Source organism: Lithobates pipiens, unplaced genomic scaffold (genome assembly GCF_037356315.1).
Source record: "Lithobates pipiens isolate NorthernLeopardFrog02 unplaced genomic scaffold, aLitPip1_a1.2 Scaffold_10, whole genome shotgun sequence".
Classification (NCBI taxonomy): domain Eukaryota; kingdom Metazoa; phylum Chordata; class Amphibia; order Anura; family Ranidae; genus Lithobates; species Lithobates pipiens.
This window is the reverse complement of record NW_027507686.1, coordinates 211862566-211883353: the sequence shown is the minus strand read 5'-3', so window position 1 is coordinate 211883353 and position 20788 is coordinate 211862566. Positions and strand designations below refer to the sequence as shown.

General features: G+C 44.3%; 1 protein-coding gene across 3 annotated transcripts in view; it reads right to left on the bottom strand.

Annotated features, from left to right (window-relative positions):
• The window catches only part of SPON1 (spondin 1), a 686200-nt gene that overhangs the window by 657127 nt on the left and 8285 nt on the right, over positions 1-20788 (bottom strand). The window lies entirely within an intron of this gene.

Sequence of the window (20788 nt, the reverse complement as noted above, 5' to 3'; positions counted from 1 at the left end):
GTGGGTCCTTCACTGACTGATGTCTGAAAGAATGTACACTGAGGGCTACCACCAGCCCAATATATTATTAGGAGTGTCGGAGGGGGAAATACCACCCGGCCCAGGAGCCCAGTCTTTGTCTGCATATATGGTCAACTTTAGTTTGTGTGTCTGTAGGCAGTTGCCTACAGAACAGTTTGTGTTTTTTCTGTGCTGACTCATATTGTGCAGTTATCTGGGTCAAGCCTGCTATCTTTTTTGTGAACTGTAGATGTGTGGTGGGTTTGAGGGATTGAATGGCTAGATTTTTCCAGCAATTTTCCTCAGATCCACATAAAAAAGGGCCCAAGGGAGAGCTGCTGGTAATACTGACAAGATATAGGCCCCTATGATGCCAGGTGGTGCCCCGAGTGGCAGGGGTGAGAGTGTGGGGGGGGAGGCAGTCCCCAAGGGACTGGAAGCTTGAAGACTCTTAACTACAAATCTTGGACTGATAGCCTTTTAAGGATCTTTGCCAAACATGGACTATATGGACTCTGTGTTGCCTCTTGTAGATTATTTGCCAATCATGGACTCTGCCTCTAATGGAATCCAAAGAACAGGGCTTGTAACAAGAAGGCTGTAGGTCAGATTAGATACAGTACATTTTAGTCCATCATGTAGTTTGCTGTCTATTGTAGGCTATATTGCTATTGCTAGGGACAACTGTACAATTATCACAGCTTAAAGCAGCCATCCAGCCAGGGAATAGGTGACTTGGGCGTATGGTGATGGTTACTCGGTAGGGAAGAGGTGTGCTGCTCATCCCCTTCACTAGCAGCCGGCTCCCTGCATTTTGAGATCAAACCTGTGGCACAGAGTACCTAGGGACCTAGCCTGGGAGTCACGGGAGAGATGTAAAGGGAGCCCCTGAGAGAAAGAGAGAGAGATAGAGAAAGCACATAGTTATGGAGTGAAGTCAATTTCCTGTATCCACTGGTAACTGTGGACATGTCACTGGGAGGAAGGTGATAGGAACTGCTGAGTTAGTGGATGGCGGTGCATGCTCTGCCGCATCGGTTCCTAAATGCTGTCCACCTAGGAGTTGGTGTTCTCTACAGTAGTAGTAGTGTTTGTAGTGCTTACTGTTAACAGTACAGTCAGTTAGCCTGGGGTAGCTAGAGGGTTAACTGTGTTCATTGTGGCTCACTTCTAAGTCTGGAGGTATACCTTAATGCTGATTTTCAGATGACCGCAAACTCCTGCATAGAACATAGGCAATTAGCGAATGTAGTTCTAGTGTCCCCCAGTGCCCCCACTAAGGCGTCTACGTCCTGCCCACATGTCTGCATGGCAGTGACTTGACTGTAAGCTCTATTGGGAGCAGAGACTGATGAAGATGACTCTATGCACTCTGTTAAATGATGTTGGCTATATAGGTGCTATATCAATGATTAAAAGAATATGTTACTGATGGGTATGGTATGGAAACAGCGTCTCTGTGAGAGCTCCTATAACATTTCTGAATTACTCCATGGTTCAAACCTGATGACATACATTTATCAACCTCTGCAGTTAAAAAGTGTAAAGGTTGCTGATGAAAAAAGAACAAAGAGCCCTCTTTAAATAGGAGATCCCAAAGCAACCGTATCTTGCTGATAGACAATGAACTCTTAGCATTTGCAGGTTATTAACAGCCAGGGGAAAAGCCTCTGGCTGTGTTTTATCTGGTATCCAGTGGTGTGGGGGGGGGGGGAAATCCATGAACCTTCCTGTTAAGGATCAATGTGCAATAACCACAGGCTGAAACACAAACTCAGCTCTGATAATATCATCCGTGTGTGAATGTGTTAATCAGTAGCGATGGGTGCTGTAAACAAACTGCCTATCTATAATGTAGGTTGCGGCAGCACAGGTGGGGTCTGTCCATAAACCAGACCATGGACTGCAGTGTTGGCAAAAGGTCCTTCTTGTTTTTTTGTCCTTCCACAATCCAAGAGACCCTGTCATCAGAACGTTCATCTCAACAAAATCTCTGTGCTGTCCATCATTCTTCTCCTAATATGTTTTTTTTTTTAGCATTGCACCAATACCGGCACCAGTATGGGTATAATTGCCTATTCTAAGCATTTACTGATACCTTTAAGCAGGCCCGGACTGACCTGATAGGCAGGGCCATCTTTACCCTCAGGGTGGTAGAGGGTGATCGGTTGTCTGGTGGCTGAAGAAACAGGGTTGGCAATAGGGTAGTGCAGTGGCAGGAGGTCAGGGATAGTGGTGCTGTCTCCTGGTCAGTGCAGTGTACAGTGGATCCCAGTGATTGGTACCCTGCTTGGCCCTCAGTGACTGATGTGGAGCAGCAGATCAGAAGTGAATGGGGGGCACTGGCTGTGTCTATGTCCTCAAGTCACTCTTTTGCGTCCCAGTCCCTGGATTCCTCCCTCTTGGTGCTGGCTCACCCCCCAGCCAAGCGGTTGTCCTTCAGGAAAGATCAAACTCCACTGCTACCCAAATCATGAGTAATAGTTGCTCCCTCCCTGCCCAGCTCCCCCCAGCTCTGATCAGTATAGAGGGCTTTGATCTGGGGGCCCTTCCGACTGTTCCAGGCTGTCCAGGGTCCCCTCAGAAACGGTCTTCTACTCCTCCCCTGACCCTGTGCGGGAGCCCTCTCCTCTTCCTGCAACTCCCATCTACGGTGCACCCCTCACCCCATACTGATCTATGGTAATCATTTTCATTAGTCTAAAAAACGTAAAAATATAATAGGTATCGGTAATTGGTATCAGCGAGTACTTGAGAAAAAGTATCAGTACTCGGTCTTAAAAAACTAGGTATCCCTATTTTTTTTTTTAAATGTATAGATTTTCTTGAAAGAAATTTCAAATATGGCACACAGAATTTTGAGGGGGCTGTATGGGTCAGGAATGAAAAAGCATTCATTTAATTGAAGTGGCTTTAATATCAGTGATCTCTAGCAGTCTCATCTCGTGGAATGGGATTTCTCTGTCTCCTAAAGCATGTCTACAGTCTTCAACAACTCCCAAAGCATGTTTGGTCAGGCAGGCATTATCTCTGACCATCTCCTTTTGCACTTCTGCAGTCTCTGACCATCTCCTGTTGCATCATATTTATTGAATATTATTTGTGGCTCCTGGCCAATGTTAGGGGTCACACTTGAGGTCCATTATATCAAGTACATTGACCATCACTGGGCAAGAGCCAAAAAGATTTTTTTTAAGTAGCTCAACCTTGCTAATAAAGTAACAAGTAATTAATCACTAGGTATAGTAAACTACTAGTCTACGACTGGAACAAATGGCTCCCTATGGAGTATGCTACACAAGAGCATTTGTAGCAATCAATCGTTCATGGTGGCTCAATGCTCTATTCATGTCCAACTGATCGTAACAAGATGCACATGCTACACCTATAGCTTACATTCCATAGGAGGCCATGTGATCTATTGTTTAACGATCATTTGCTACACTTGGCAATTAAGAACTAGCAATTTTCTCCGGTGTAGCACTAGACTACTGAGGTGACTGCCAGCAAGTGGTTATAGCCAAGGAGCCCGTGATTAAAATCATCCATACAGATCTAGCCTAAAGCTGGTCATACACGTAAACATTTTGCTAGAACGAACAAGAAAAATCCTTAGATCCCCCCCATCCGTTCTATATAGTGTTGATGAAGCAATCTTCCCTTCCAGAATATCTGAACAGTGACTGCAGATGACGGGCTGTAATTACTGTTTAGTATACTTTTTCTGCTGACCGAATTTTTAAGCCACGTGATGTAGGCTGGGCCACCCATGGCTCAAATATTGTCCGATTCACAGGAATTAAAGCGGGAGTCCGCCGTTTTTTGTTTTTTTTAAAGCCAGCAGCTACAAACACTGCAGCTGCTGACTTTTAAAATAAGGACACTTGCCCGCCCAGCGAGCCCGCGATGTCGGCACCCGAAGCCGATCTCTCGATCATCTCTCGGGTGCTGCCGCCGCCATCTTGGGTATGGGAATCAGGAAGTGGAGCCTTTCGGCTTCTTTTCCCGGTTCCCTACTGCGCATGCGCGAGTCGCGCTGAGCAATAAGGATGGTCCCCGCTGTCCCTGGGATCCGTGTGTTTCCCAGCAGGCAGCGGGGGACCTTCGGAAAGGGGCGTGGATTCTGCAGAAAGGGGGCGTAGCTTCTGCAGAATCTACGCCGGAAGTGGGTGCAGATACCTGTACTGTACAGGTACCTGCACCCCCCTCCCCCCTGAAAGGTGCCAATTGTGGCGCCGGAGGGGGGGGGGAGGTTCCAATGAGCGGAAGGTCCACTTTAGTGTGGACCTCCGCTTTAAATCTAAAATTCAAGCCTTGTATGGCCAGCTTAAAATGGTTGTAAACCTCAGACAATAAATAGTTACAAAGCATATGCCTCTATAGTGCATACTTTTCTCAATTAAGAGCACACGAGTGTAATTTCCGTCTGCTGCTTTGTTCCTCTGCTATCAACATGAATCACATCTGACAAGTTTTCCTGACACTAAAAGAAAAAAGGTGACAGGGAAGGAAGCTCCAGCTGATTGACAACTTCTGGTGTGTGTGTGTGTGTGTGTGTGTGTGTGTTGGCTATTCCCTCCAATCAACTCTCAGACCTCTTCTCATTGAGCTTTGCAGAGTATAGTTTCAGCTCCCCTCCCCCTTTTTTTTCTGAACTCTCAAACAAGATTTATAAATACTGCACTTTGAACGGGTATAAAGAAGATAAGACTCCAGATAGACAGGTACAACTTATGTAGGAGGATTTGTTTTAGCTCTGTGGATCACCTGAGGCCAGTCCCTTCACTGGGTATATGAAAGGGTTTACAATGCCTTGAAAAAGTATTCAAACCCCTTGAAATTTTCCACATTTTGACATGTAACAACCAAAAATGTAAATGTATTTTGTAATTTTTTGTGATAGACCAACACAAAGTGGCACATAATTGTGAAGTGGAAGGAAAATGATAAATGGTTTTCAAAAGTTTTTACAAATGAATATCTGAAAAGTGTGGGGTGCCTTTGTATTCAGCCCCCTTTACTCTGATAACCCGAACTAAAATCTAGTGGAACCAATTGCCTTCAGAAGTCACCTAATTAGTAAATAGAGTCTGTGTGTAATTTCATCTCAGCATAAGTACAGCTGTTCTATGAAACCCTCAGAGGTTTGTTATAGAACCTTAGTGAACAAACAGCATCATGAAGGCCAAGGAACACACCAGACAGGTCAGGGATAAAGTTGTGGATAAGTATATAGCAGGGTTAGGTTATAAAAAAAATATCCCAAGCTTTGAACATCTCACGGAGCACTGTTCAATCCATCATCCGAAAATGGAAAGAGTATGACACAACTGCAAACCCACCAAGACATGGCCGTCCACCTAAACTGACAGGTTGGGCAAGGAGAGCATTAATCAGAGAAGCAGCCAAGAGGCCCATGGGAACTCTCGAGGAGCTGCAGAGATCCACAGCTCAGGTAGGAGAATCTGTCCACAGGACAACTATTAGTTGTGCTCTCCACAAATCTGGCCTTTATGGAAGAGTGACAAGAAGAAAGACATTGTTTAAAGAAAGCCATAAGAAGTCCCATTTGCAGTTTGTGAGAAGCCATGTGGGGGACACAGCAAACATGTGGAAGAAGGTGCTCTAAAAGCAAAACGCTATGTGTGGCGGAAAACTAAAACTGCACATCACCCTGAACACATCATCCACACCGTGAAACATGGTGGTGGAAGCATCATGTTGTTCGGTTGCTTTAATTCAGCAGGGAGAGGGAAGCTGATCAGAGTTGATAGGAAGACGGATGGAGCCAAATACAGGGCAATCTTAGAAGAAAACCTGTTAGTCTGCAAAAGACTTGAGACTGGTGCAGAGGTTCGCCTTCCAGCAGGACAACGACCCTAAACATACAGCCAGAGCTACAATGGAATGGTTTAGATCAAAGCATATTCATGTGTTACAATGGCCAAGTCAAAGTCCAGACCTAAATCCAATTGGGAATCTGTGGCAAGATGTGAAAATTGCTGTTCACAGACGCTCTCCATCCATTTCTGACAGAGCTTGAGTCATTTTATGTATGGGCAAAAATGTCAATCTCTAGAAGCTGGCAGAGACATCCCCAAAAAAGATTTGCATCTGTAATTGCAGAGAAAGGTGGTTCTACAAAGTATTGACTCAGGGGCTAAATACAAATGCACACCACACTTTTCATATATTTATTTGTACAAAATTCTAAAAAAATTTTTTATCTTTTTCCTTCCACTTCACAATTATGTGCCACTTTGTGTTGGTCTATCAGATAAAATCCCAATAAAATACATTTACGTTTTTGGTTCTAATATGACAAAATGTAGAAAATTTCAAGGGGTATGAATATTTTTTTATAAAGGCACAGTATAATAGTGTAGCCACCTCATCCCTTTATATCCAAACACATATTCATTATTACGGTGGTAATTAAACTCACTTGTTGCCTTATCTGCATTTAATTAGCCGCAGAACCTGTGTAATTAATATCTGTTTGGGTTTAAAGGGATGAGGTGGCAACCCTACTGTACAACCACTTTAAGGACCTTTTGACACCAGTGAATGCACGTTATAATGGAACATGGTGTGTGTTTTGTAGGGGTGGAACGACATGTTGTTCTTGTTGTAATTGCCTCCTGCGTCTTACAGTTAGAAAAAATATTTTTTTTAAAATATTGCAGAGTTTAATTTCCTAAATCTTTGACTAGGTGAGGATGACATCAGTCCAGATACTGCCTTCTGAGATGTCTATGTCTCATTCCAGAAGGCCAAATTACAGACATACCGGAAGTGTCTGTACATGACATGACTGTGGCGCCGCGCGGATTTCCAAAAGTATTTCCTGCACTACTTTTGGCGACTTTGGGAGGGCAATTTCAATAGACATCTGTACATGAACCCACACAGATGTCCTTCAAGTTGCCCCCTGAAGTCAGACTGAAATGCAGCTTTGATATCGTGCGAGTTCAGATAAACTCACACGATTTCAGATAAACTCGCCCGATTTCAGATAAGCATGATTTCAAAGCTGTGTTCAGTGTGAACAAAGGGCTGTAATCCATAACAACCAATGCAACTGTCTACAGTCAGCACATTGACCAGCGGTTGGTGTTTGGTTGCTGTAGATGATGGCTCACAGCTTCACCCTTCTTTTATAAACCGATGTGTGAGCAGCAGGCACTTGGCTGTTAGCAGAGTAGGATCAGCTGCATCAATGTTCAGTAATTAATAATCATTGCTGTGCCATCTACAGCTGACACCTCGCATCTGAAAAATTCACTGGCAGACCGTTCAATGCATAGATGCCGCATCGCTGCTATGTCCTAATAACAGTCGTGTCTACCATACATGCTCGTCACATCTAAGCTTTAAAATACCAATATTAACCACTCAAGGACCGGAAGGATTTGCCCCCTTAAGGACCAGGCCATTTTTTGTGGCACTGCGGCATTGCGGCACTGCGCCGATTTAACTGACAATCGCGCGGTCGTGGGATGCTGTACCTAAACAAATATATGTTCTTTTTTTCCCACAAATAGAGATTTCTTTTGGTGGTATTTGATCACCTCTGCGTTTTTATATATATATATATATATATATATATATATATATATATATATACATATTATATTATATATTACCATGGGCGTCCGCAGAACTTTTTCCAAGGGGGGGCATCATTTCGAGGCCACTCATGCTCCGCCCCTTTTCGACAATCTCATGAAAATCTTTCCACTGGTAATACATATGTGTTATATAACAGATAATTCATCTTCACTTTGTATTGGAAGTTACTCTGGCGGTTGTGTTCCATGCCCATATAGCCTAGAGAATGTACATCTTTTTACATTGCAATACATCTGTTGTGGCCATATTTTGATCTCATACTGTCACTGTATAGGCTGTTTTCATCAAGATAAAAATATGGCAACAACAGATGTATTGCAATGTAAAAAGATGTACATTCTCTAGGCTATATGGGCATGGTACGCAGCCACCTGAGTAACCTTGCAGACGCCCATGCTTTCAAAAACCAGCCCTGGAATTTTTTTTATACCAGCCTCACAGCATTATTATAGCAGCCCAACAGCATAACGTCATTATTTTCTTGTTCATGAAAGGGAAAACCATACATTTTAAAGCACATTTGATGAAGAGAGATATAGATGATATGAAATCACATAGGGCTTTTTATATATATATATTCAAATTCCAGTTAATAGTGGTAAGTGATCAATCATCAAGGGGGACCCCAGAAACTCAGAACGTGGGGGGGGGGGGGGACCACCTTCTGCAGAAAGAATACTCTAAGGTAAGGGGGGTGGGTTACTACTATAAGGAGGAAACCCTTTATATCAGTACCCCTTACATTATCGTATTCACTCCCACCTTACATCAGTGACCCCCGACTGGCCTGGCGGTGCTTTCACTGACCTCCTCTCAGGTGCACTGTGCAGGGCTCAGTCAGTCGGCTCCAGCTTGGAGGTTTTATCCTATAGTCTCCTGTCCACAGTCCACACAAGTCTGACTTCTGCCATGACCCCCATCCCAGCGGTGCTCCCACTCTTGACTCCTCTCCAGACTCCCTCAGAGACTGCAGACATGCTACAGGAGATGGACAGAGACTGCAGACTTGATGCAAGAGCTCAATGCAGCCTCACCAGTGAACATCAAATTCAGCCTCACTGTGCCCATCAATGCAGCCTCACTGTGCCCACCAAATGCAGCCTCACTGTGTCCACCAAATGCAGCTTCACTGTGCCCACCAAATGCAGCCTCACTGTGCCCATCAAATGCAGCCTCACTGTGTCCATCAAATGCAGCCTCACTGTGTCCATCAAATGCAGCCTCACTGTGTCCGTGAATGCAGCCTCACTGTGCCGTGAATGCAGCCTCACTGTGCCATGAATGCAGCCTCACTGTGCCCACCAAATGCAGCTTCACTGTGCCCTCCAAATGCAGCCTCACTGTGCCCTTCAAATGCAGCCTCACCATGTCCATCAAATGCAGCTTTACTGTGCCGTGAATGCAGTCTCACTGTGCCCATCATTGCAGCCCCTCCTGTCCCAGTCTGCAGTCCCTGTCTGTGGGAAGGTGTGTTGTTGATGCTCGGTACAGTACCTTGCATGCCAGCAGGATATCCATGACGGCCAGCAGCAGGCAGGGTCTGTTCTCGTTTTGGATAGGGACAGTGCTCCTTCCAGAGGATCTGTCTGCTGTGAGATGGAGTGGTCCCTGGCCACCTGCACCTTCAGCCGTCCTCATTTTCTGGCCCCAGTCAGCCTGCCCTCTGGTCCTGGGGAAGTGGAGAGCACTGAGTGGGAGTTGGAGAGAAGGGGGAGCAAAGAGTACTGGCGGGGTTGGAGAACACATGGGTGGGGGCAAAGAGCGAGGGAGAGTGGAGATCACAGGGGTGGGGAGCGGAGAGCGCTTGGGGGGAACTTGAGAGCACTGGGGGGGCCAACAAGAACAGGGGTAGAGAGTACGGTAGGCTGAGAGCACTGGGGGGCTAAGAGTGTGGGGTGGTGAAGAGCACTGGGGGGGCAGAAAAACAGGGGTGGAGAGCACGGGGGCTGGAGAGTACTGGGGGGTACAAAGAGCAGGGGGGGTGGAGAGCAATGGGGGGGGGGGATCTTGAGAGCACCAGTGGGGGCCAGAAAGAACAGGGGTGGAAAGCACGGGGGACTGGAGAGCACTATGGGGGGTGGAGAGCACATGGGTGGGCGCAAAATGCAGGGGGAGTGGAGAGTACAGGGGTGGGGAGTGGAGAGTGCTGGGGGGGGAACCAAAAAGAACAAGGGTGGAGTGCACGGAGGGTAGAGAGCACTGGGGGGGCTGGAGAGCACCAGGGGGGCAGAAAGAACAGGGTTGGGGAGTAAGGGGGGCTGGAGAGCACTGGGGTGGGGGCTTGAGAGTGATGGGGAGAGATGAAGAGCACTGGGGGGGGGGGAAGAACAGGGGGGGGCATTGGGGGGAATGGAGAGCACTGAGGGGAGAGCACTGGGGGGGAAAAGAACAGGGGGAGAGAGGTGGGGTGATGGAGACCACTGGGGGGGCAGGAGAGTGTGGCGGTGGAGGAGAGCACTGGGGGGGGCAGGAGAGTGTGGCGGTGGAGGAGAGCACTGGGGGGGCAGGAGAGTGTGGTGGTGGAGGAGAGCACTGGAGGGGGTGGCAGGAGAGTGTGGTGGTGGAGGAGACCACTGGGGGGGGGGCAGGAGAGTGTGGTGGTGGAGGAGAGCACGGTGGTGGAGGAGAGCAGGGGGGACAGGAGAGTGCGGTGGTGGAGAGCACTGGGGGGGGGGGCGCAGGAGAGTGCGGTCGGGGAGGAGAGCACTGGGGGGGGGGGCAGGAGAGTGCAGTGGTGGAGGAGAGCACTGGGGGGGGGCAGGAGAGTGCGGTGGTGGAGGAGAGCACTGGGGGGGGCAGGAGAGTGCGGTGGTGGAGGAGAGCACTGGGGGGGCAGGAGAGTGCGGTGGTGGAGGAGAGCACTGGGGGGGCAGGAGAGTGTGGTGGTGGAGGAGAGCACTGGGGGGGCCAGGATAGTGCGGTGGTGGAGGAAAGCACGGGAGGCAGGAGAGTGCGGTGGTGGAAGAGAAGAGCACTAGAGGGGGGCAGGAGAGTGCGGTGGTTGAAGAGAGCACTGGGGGGGCAGGAGAGTGCGGTGGTGGAGGAGAGCACTGCAGCCCCCCCCCCCCCCCCCCGATCCTCCTATCCAGGCACTGTAGCACGGATGGACATCTACTCCTCTGGATCCCAGCGCTGGATGGCTGTGTTCGGTTACAGAGCGGCCTCCGAACACAGCCATCCAGCGCTGTGATCCAGAGGAGAGATAGCGGACTCAGAAATAAAAAATGCAGCATGGCGGCGGTAGCAACACCTTGGGGATTCCAGGGGGGGCACTTGACCCCCCTTGCCCCTTGCTGCGGACGCCCATGTATATTACTATAAAACAAAAAAAGACTGACAATTTTGAAAAAAAAACAATATTTTTAAATTTTTTGCTATAATACATATCCTCAAAAAATAAAAAATAAATGTTTTTCATCAGTTTAGGCCAATATGTATTCTTCTACATATTTTTGGTAAACAATAAAATAAAAATCACAATAAGCATATATTGATTGGCTTGCACAAAAGTAATAGCATCTGCAAAATAAGGGATAGATTTATGACATTTTTATGATTGATTTATTTATTTTTTAATAGGAATGGTGGCGAGCTGCGATTTTTTGCGAGACTGTGACATTGCGACAGACAGATCGGAAACTTTTGACACTTTTTTGGGACCGGTGACATTTATACAGTGATCAGAGCTAAAAATAGTAACTGATTACTTTATAAATGTCACTGGCAGGGAAGGGGTTAACACTAGGGCTGCAATCAAGGGGTTAAGTGTTCCCTGGGAGGTGTTTCTAACTGTGGGGGGATGGGACTGACTGGAGGAGGAGAGAGATCGCTGTTCCTGATCACTAGGAACAGCAGATCTCTCTCTACTCCCATCACCAGTGGCGTCGCTAGGGGGTGGCTTTTGGGGCTATAGCCCCGAGTCTCTGCAAGGGTTCCCAAGGGGAGGGGAGGCTCTCCGGGGACCCGGATGTAAGTGGGGGGCTCTCTGGGGACCCTGGTTTTAAGGGAGAGGCTTTCTGGGGGCCCTAATGTAAGGGGGGCTCTCTGGGAACCCTTATGTAAGTGAGGGGCTCTCTGGGGACCCTAATGTAAGGGGGGCGCTCTGGAAACCCTGTTGTGAGGGGCTCTCTGGGGACCCTGATGCAAGGGGGAGGTTCTCTGGGGACTCTGATGAAAGGAGGAGGCTCTCTGGGGACCCTGATGTAAGTGAGGGGCTCTCTGCGATCCCTGATGCAAGGGGGAGACTCTCTGGGGACTCTGATGTAAGGGGGGGGGGGGCTCTCTGGGCATATATACACACAAACACGTATATATTACTGTATATATACATTGTATGCCCGCCCAAGCGTATGACTTTCTTTACTTCGCTGCTATGGGCTCTAGCCCCAGATCTTTTGTAGACCTAGCAACGCCCCTGCCTGTCACAATGAGAATCTGTTTGTTTACATACACAGATCCATGTTCCGGCTCTCTGTGGAGCGATTGCGGGTGGCCGGCGGACATCATGGGCGCCGGCCACGCGCATCGGCTCCGGCATGGTGGCAGGCGCGCGTCCCCTATCACTCCTAAAGCGGCTGACATACACCTAAGGCGATTTGTGCAGCTGTGCCAACCTGCCACAGTATAATGATGGCGACTGGTCGGCAAGCGGTTAAAGGTTCTGTCTAATGGAAGTATTATAGAAGAGAAGTAATTGAGATTTATTCAGTGAACCAGTAATCCAAATATCAGTTATCAGTATCCTGATCGGCAAACAAGGACTGCTAAGTAATTGTTTTCCGGGTCATTGCATGTCAAACAGTACACAGTACAGCAGCGGCCGTGTTATTTTAAAATTTGAGCTATGCGATTGCGACTCTTTTAGAAGTTATTATAAATAGAGAGATATATGCCGTGCCTAGGAGCCATCTATGAGAATTATGTCATTAGAATTATATTAGAAGGTTGTACGAAGATACATGTTCCAGCGTTCAAGCTTAAAGTGGTATTAACCACTTCAGCCCCAGAAGGTTTTACCCCCTGACCAGGGCACTTTTTACAGTTGGCACTACGTCGCTTTAACTGCTAATTGCGCGGCCATGCAATGCTGTACCCATACGAAATGTGCGTCCTTTTTTCCCCACAAATGGAGCTTTCTTTTGCTGCTATTTGATCACCTCTGCTGTTTTTATTTTTTGCACTATACACAAAAAAAGCGACAATTTTGAAAAAAACTATATTTTTTTAACCGCTAGCCAACCAGCCATCACAATTGTACTGCAGCATCATGGCTCGGCTGTGCGAATCGCCGGGAGCTGTGTGTGTAAACACACAGTTTCCGGTTCTCTGAGCAGGGAACTGACAGATCGTCTGTTCATACAGAGTACGGACAGCGATCTGTTAGTTTCCCTGCACAGTCCCCTCCCCCTTCAGTTAGAACACTCCCTAGGATACATATTAACCCCTTTGCTATCCCCTAGTGGTTAACCCCTTCACTGCCAGTGACATTTTTACAGTAATCAATGCAATTTTAATCGCACTTTAATCGCCATGATAAAAATCGTTTATCGCCGCCATTACTAGTAAAAAAAACCATTATTAATAAAAATGCCATAAAACTATCCCCTATTTTGTAGACGCTATATGTTTTGTGCAAACCAATCAATATACGCTTATTGCGATTTTTTTTTACCAAAAATATGTAGAAGAATACGTATCAGCCTAAACTGAGGACAAAAAAAATGTTTTTATATATATTTTTTGAGGGTATTTATTGTAGCAAAAAATGAAAAAAAAATTTTTTTTTCAAAATTGTCACTCGTTTTTTGTTTATAGCGCAACAAAAACCGCAGAGGTGATCAAATACCACCAATAGAAAGCTCTATTTGTGGGGAAGAAAAGACGTCAATTTTGTTTGGAAGCCATGTCGCACGACCGCGCAATTGTCAGTTAAACCGACACAGTGCCGAATCGCAAAAAGTGGTCTGGTCTTTGGCGTGCCAAATGGTCTGGGGCTTAAGCGGTTAATTTTTGCTATAACAAACATCCCCAGAAATGTTTTTAAAATGCAAATTTCTTCATCAGTTTAGGCCAATATATATTCTTTTACATATTTTTGGTAAAAAAAAATAAAAAAAAATCAATAAGTGTATATTAATTGGTGTGCCCAAAAGTTATGGCGTGTACAAACTATGGGAAAGATTTATGGCATTTTTTTTTTACTCAAGGATGGTGATCTAAGATTTTTTGCAGTATTGCAACATTGCAACGGACACTTTTGACATATTTTTGGGACCATTGACATTTATACAGCGATTAGTGCTATAAAAATGCACTGATTACTGTGTAAATGACACTGGCAGGGAAGAGGTTAGCACTAGGGGGTGATCAAGGGGTTAAATGTGCGTTCCCTCAGTGTGTTCTAACTGTATGGGGATAAAAGAGGAGACATATCGCTGTTCTTACTTACTAGGAACAAATGACATGTCTCTGCACGCGATCGCGACTGCCGGCCACAAGCATCGGGTCCCCCCCGAAGGGCCTGGTATGGATTTTGGGCGGGACCCCCACGCCATCTTTTTTTTCTTAATTTGATGCAGATTTCCCCTTAATTTCCATGTCAGACCTGAAGGGTCAGGTATGGATTTTGGGGGGGACCCCCGCACAATTTTTTAATTTTATTTTAGTTTGGGGTTCCCCTTAATATTCATACCAGACCCAAAGGGCCTGGTAATGGACTGAGGGGGGGCCATGCCTTTTTTTTCAAAGAGTTTTGTCTATATTGCAGAGACCTGACAATTCATTACAGCGGGCAATCAGTTTTAAATGACAATTTTTCCTTTAGAAATGTCATTTTGCTGTGGTATTGTTCTAAACACAGGAAACATGCGCCACTTTACAGGCATACTATAGACACCCCCAGGCACGATATTAAAAGGAATATTAAATTTTTATTGTTTCACTTTAAGCATTAAAAAAAAAAAAAATTTGCATTGATACATGTCCCCTGGGGCAGGACCCGGGTCCCCAAACACTTTTTATGACAATAACAGGCATATAAGATTTTAAAATGAGCACTTTCGATTTTTCATGTTCATGTACCATAGACTTTAATGATGTTCGTGTGTTCTTCCAAATTTTTGCCTGTTCGGTATGTTCTGGTTGCGAACCGAACCATCTGCACAGTCCCATCCCCCCTTCAGTTAGAACACTCCCTAGGATACATATTAACCCCTTTGCTGCCCCCTAGTGGTTAACCCCTTCACTGTCAGTTACATTTTTACAGTAATCAATGCAATTTTAATCGCACTGATCACTGTATTAATGCCAGCGGTCCCAAAAATGTGTCAAACTTGTCCAACGTGTCCACCATAATATCGCAGTCATGATAAAAATCACTGATTGCCACCATTACTAGTAAAAAAAAAAAAATAATAATTAATAAAAATGCCATAAACTATCCTCTATTTTATAGACGCTATATGTTTTTGTGCAAACCAATCAATATACGCTAATTGCGATTTTTTTTTACCAAAAATATGTAGAAGAATACATATCAACCTAAACTGAGGAAAAAAAAGATTTTTAGATATTTTTTTGAGGGTATTTATTATAGCAAAAATACCACCAATAGAAAGCTCTATTTGTGGGAAAAAAAGGACGTAAATTTTGTTTGGAAGCCACGTCGCACGACCACTCAATTGTCAGTTAAAGAAACACAGTGCTGAATTGCAAAAAGTGGTCTGGTCTTTGGAGTGCCAAACGGTCTGGGGCTTAAGCGGTTAATTTTTGCTATAACAAAGTTTCTTGCTGTATCGAAAATGTTGCCTATAAATTTATTTAAGGCAGCTTACTGATATCCATGGGATTCCAGTACACCATCATACAAGCCGCCAGTTTGTTGATGCGGCACACAGCATATGTTGTTTGTCACACATACTGTATGTTCTGCCTAATGCCCTGTACACACGGTCGGATTTTCCGACGGAAAATGTACAATCGGATCGTGTTGTCGGAAAATCTGATCGTGTGTGGGCTCCATCTGACTTTTTCCGTCGGATTTTCCGAACACACAAAGTTTGAGTGCAGGATCTAAAATTTTCCGACAACAAAATCAGATCGCATAATCGTGCGTAGACAATTCTGACAAACAAAGTGCCACGCATGCTCAGAATAAACTAAGAGACGAAAGCTATTGGCTACTAGTCCGTTTATAGTCCCGACGTACGTGTGTGACGTCACCGACAACTTTGTGCGACCGTGTGTATGCAAGACAAGTTTCAGCCAAAATCCGTCAGAAAAAATCAGAGGGATTTTGTTGTCGGAATGTCCGACCGTGTGTACAAGGCATTAGTGGGTTGGCGTGGAGTGCTGTTCAAAATCAATATCAATTGATCAATCAAAGTCAGCATGTTCCTGCAATGCCTACTGTAGATGGAAATTGTCTCTAAATCTGCATTGGCATGGGGTTTTTACCCGCGCTGTGAATCTCAGTGGTAAGAATCGACTGATTCCTACAGCTGGGATTGACAGCTGCGCGTTCGGATAGCTGTGGCCACTGATCCCATACAGTGCAGTGACAGGCTGTCAGCAGCCACTGTTCACACAGCCAGTGGTTACCTGCAAGGGTCATAGCTGGATGCACACAAAAAGCAGCGCCCTCAGCTAACCACACACAGCTGTCAATTCCAGCCACAGGAATCAGTAGATCCTTGATGCTGGAATTCACAGCATTGTTAACCACTTCTGACATTTCTCTTATACATGTAAAAATCTGATTTTTTTCTATTTTTGCAAAAAATACTTAGAAAAGCGACATATATATGTGTGTATGTATATGTATATGTATATATATATATATATATATATATATATATATATATATATATATATTCACATATATACACGCACACACATAAACAAATATATACACACACACACATACATATATATATACACATACACATATAAATAAAAATAATAAATATATAAATAAAATATGTGAAATATATAAATATATGAAATAAATATATTGCATTTATATATATTTACGTAAATATATGCAAACAATATTTATAGAAATAAATATATTGAATATATAAATAAAATATATGAATTAAATATATACATATATTAAATTTGTATATATATATTATATATATATATATATATATATATATTATATATATATATATATATATATATTATATATACACACACACACACACACATCTATACATATATGGAATGTATATATATATATATATATATATATATATATATATATATATATATATATATATATAATATATTTATGTATACACACACACACATAAAATATATGAATTAAATATATACATATATTAAATTTGTATATATATATTATATATATATATATATATATATATTATATATACACACACACACACACACACACACATCTATACATATATGGAATGTATATATATATATATATATATATATATATACACATTTCATATATGTATAGTGTGTGTGTGTGTGTGTATATAAATAAAATATATGAAATAAATACATATCTGACATTTATATATTTATGTAAATATATACATAAAATATTTATAGAAATAAATATATTGAATATATAAATAAAATATATTAAATATATGAATTAAATAAATGTATACATAGATTAAATTTGTATATATTTGCCTTTTCTTCCCCCCAGCATGTGCTGTGATAGGAGTGACTTCACGCGACTCCGGCCAGTCACAGAGCCGGAGCCTGCGGCCCCAAAAGGAAGAGGGGCGAAGAAGGACGCGGCCTGCTCAGGGGACAGTGCAGGCTTCGTTTGCAAGTACGTGTTTTTCATTTGCAGGCCTTGTGGGGATCAAAAGAGGAAGATCGGGGTTTACTTCCCCTTTAATGACATCCCAGTCTTAAGCCTCGTACACACGATCGGATTTTTGGCTGACAAAGCGTCAGACGTTCGTCCGAAGGACGTGTGGCAGGAACTTGTCTTGCATACAAACGAAACACAATTGTCGGCCAACAAACGCAAATGTAGTTACGCACTACGAAGAATTATAGCTCTTGAGCGCAACCCTTTGGGCACCTTCTGCTAATGTCATGCTTGGTGAGCATTGATTCCGAGCATGCGTGTTTGTACTTTTTGACTTTTGTGCGACAGACTTGTGTACACACGATAGGAAAATCTGACAACAGACCATTGTCCGCCGAAAATTTACTAGCCTGTCATCCAACATTTGTTGGTGGAAAATTGGACAACAATTGTCTGAAGGAGCGTACTAACAGTCGGATTTTAGGCCAACAGTCTGTCATCACACAATTCCCTGCCGAAATAAGATTGTGTGTACGAGGGCTTTAGTCTGTAGGGTTCAATATTGAGTTGGCCCACCTTTTGCAGTTATAACAGCTTCAACTCTTCTGGGAAGGCTGTCCACAAGGTTTAGGAGTGTGTCTATGGGGAATGTTTGACCATTCTTCCAGAGGCGCATTTGTGAGGTCAGGCACTGATGTTGGATGAGAAGGCCTGGCTCACAGTCTCCGCTAGTGTATATAATTTTACACAGAAACCATGGAGAACCATGGAGAATAAAATGGCTGTTGTTGCAATATTTTTTTTATTTCGCACAATTTTGTGCAGTGATTTATCAAACTCAAATTTTCAGAAAAAAATAATTAAACTTTAATGAGTTTTAGTGAACACAAACAAAATACAAGACGTCACTGCTGATTAGACCATACTACGAGCCAAGATTGTTGGCCTCTACTATCAGTCTGGCAAGTTTTTTGTCACTGCTGTACTTGGATTGTCGTATCATACAACTCTAATAACGGTTTTTAACCACTTGCCGACCAGTGCACACCGATATATGTCGGCACAATGGCAGTGGTGGACAAATGGGCGTACCTGTATGTCCCATTTAATTGGTGGGGCTAGCAGGGCGCGTGCCACGTACAGTGTGACCGTGCCCGCGGGACCCATGGACTCGATGTCTCACATATTGGCCTAAAACTGAGAAAAAAAAATGTGTTTTTTTATATATTTTTGGGGGATGTTTATTATGGCAAAATGTAAATACTGCTTTTTTTTTCAAAATTTTACGCTCTTTTTTTGTTTATAGCGCAAAAAATTAAAAACGTAGAGGTGATCAAATGCCACCAAAAGAAAGCTCTATTTGTGGGAAAAGAAAGACGTCAATTTTGCTCCAGTGCAATGTCGCACGACCCGGCAATTGTCAGATAAAACGACACAGTGCGAATCACAAAAAGTGCTCTGGTCAGGAAGGGGTTAAAATCTTCTAGGGCTGAAGGGGTTAATAAAGATACTTTTAATGGACTTCACGATGAAAATATCTGCTTTTTATTTTTTGTTCCATATTTTTTGTTGAAATTAGGTCATCCTAGCAGATGGCGAGCCTGGAAGTAATTTTATGCACTCTCGGCCGTTATAATTCTTGACTCAACTCTTCCGGTAAGAGGCTCATAGTATCTACTACTACTCAATGTGGAAGTCTCTGCTGCGTTCGCACAGATGATACTTCCTGGAACACCTCTCATTGTGAATGACTTGTGATGGGATTCCCTTCATATTGAATCATTTAATGTTTCCAGTGATGTGGATCGAAGCCCCGCTCGTCTCCCCCATCCATTCGCGGCGCCGGCATTGTAACTGTGGGTGTCCGGCAGGTGGCTTCACAGACCGGGCACCCACTGCACATGTGCAAACAGCAGCGCAGCGCGCCGCGATTGGTCACGCAATCAATCTGGGACCTGTCACATGTCCCAGATGATTGACAAGAGGGAGGGGGCAGAGCTGAGCCCTTCCTGTGCCCGGGGAAGTGACGTCAAGAGCCCAGGCACTGAAGGAGGCAGACTATAAGGGACCCTCTAGAAACAGCCATTTAGAGGTGAGTAGAAAAAATTCAGATTTTTTTTTTACATTTTTTTAGGCACATTCATGATTTTCTATTTTTTATTTTTTGGGTGGAGCACCATTTTTAATGAACTTTATATATCTCCATGCACTCATTCTCTACTTTTGCACATTTTTGAGAGCTTTATATTCTGTCACCAGCCACCTGTAAAAGTGATCCTGCAGCTCTATAGCTGCTCAGATTACTTTCACATTGTAGGGAATTGTCCGCTGAAAGAAAGCGATACCGGGATCATGGCAGGGTTGCCACCCGAACACTTTAGCGCGCACAGTCATTTTTGTTTTGTTTTAGTATATACTATATAGGACCTGGGACACCTTTGGGCACTCCAATGAGAATAGTAATGAGGCGCACATAGTGCATACACACCCTCCTGTCAATTCTGTTCCGAGCCACATTCCTGTTTGAATAATGTGTCTGGGTTTCATGTGGACTGAAACCCGGACACATGATAAAAAACCTGGACTGTCTGGGTGAATCCTGGACAGGTGGCAACCCTAGATCATGGTTGTAGCCTCAACCATGATCCAGGTATACCCCACTTCAACCTGTGGCCGTTTATTAACAGCCTAAGGAGAGGAAGTGGTTTAAACACCCATGCAGATGCAGCCTTAGGCTCGGTGCAGGCTAGTGTGGGCCGTGTATTCTGGTAGCGGGTATCGCACCTGCAACCGAATCGCACTGCTCGTGAGACGCTCAGGGCTGTCAATCATTCTGAATGGTGCACCTGCACATCCAGCTTGCAGCGCAATCACTGGTGTGAGAACCACAGAAAGACCATGTGTTATCCCTGTGGACGCATTTTTAAACACGTGCATGCTTCGTTTTTGTGCGTCTCACACGGCAGAGCAGCCCATTCAAATAAATGGGCTGCACTGCCCGAGCAAACCGATGCACGGCCTGCAATAGTGTGAACTGAGCCTAACAAAATCATCCCTCCTGACCTTAAAGCCAATAGGGGGAGGGACAATTTTGCACTTGTGTGACTTTTCTGTACAACTTGAAGCAATGCCTGTGTAATCTTGAGGTCTATGGGCCTCAAGTTGGCATCAAAGTAGTGCAGGGACTACTTCAAAGTCGCTGTGTCACACAGATATGAAGAGTACTCATTGGAAATCATGGGGTACGACTCATGCGACTTTGCAGTCCCAAGTCGCAGGACAAGTCCCAAAAGTGTGAAAGGGGCCTAATTCAGTTGCTCACCTCTCCTCTATGTATTTATATAATAAGTATGTGAC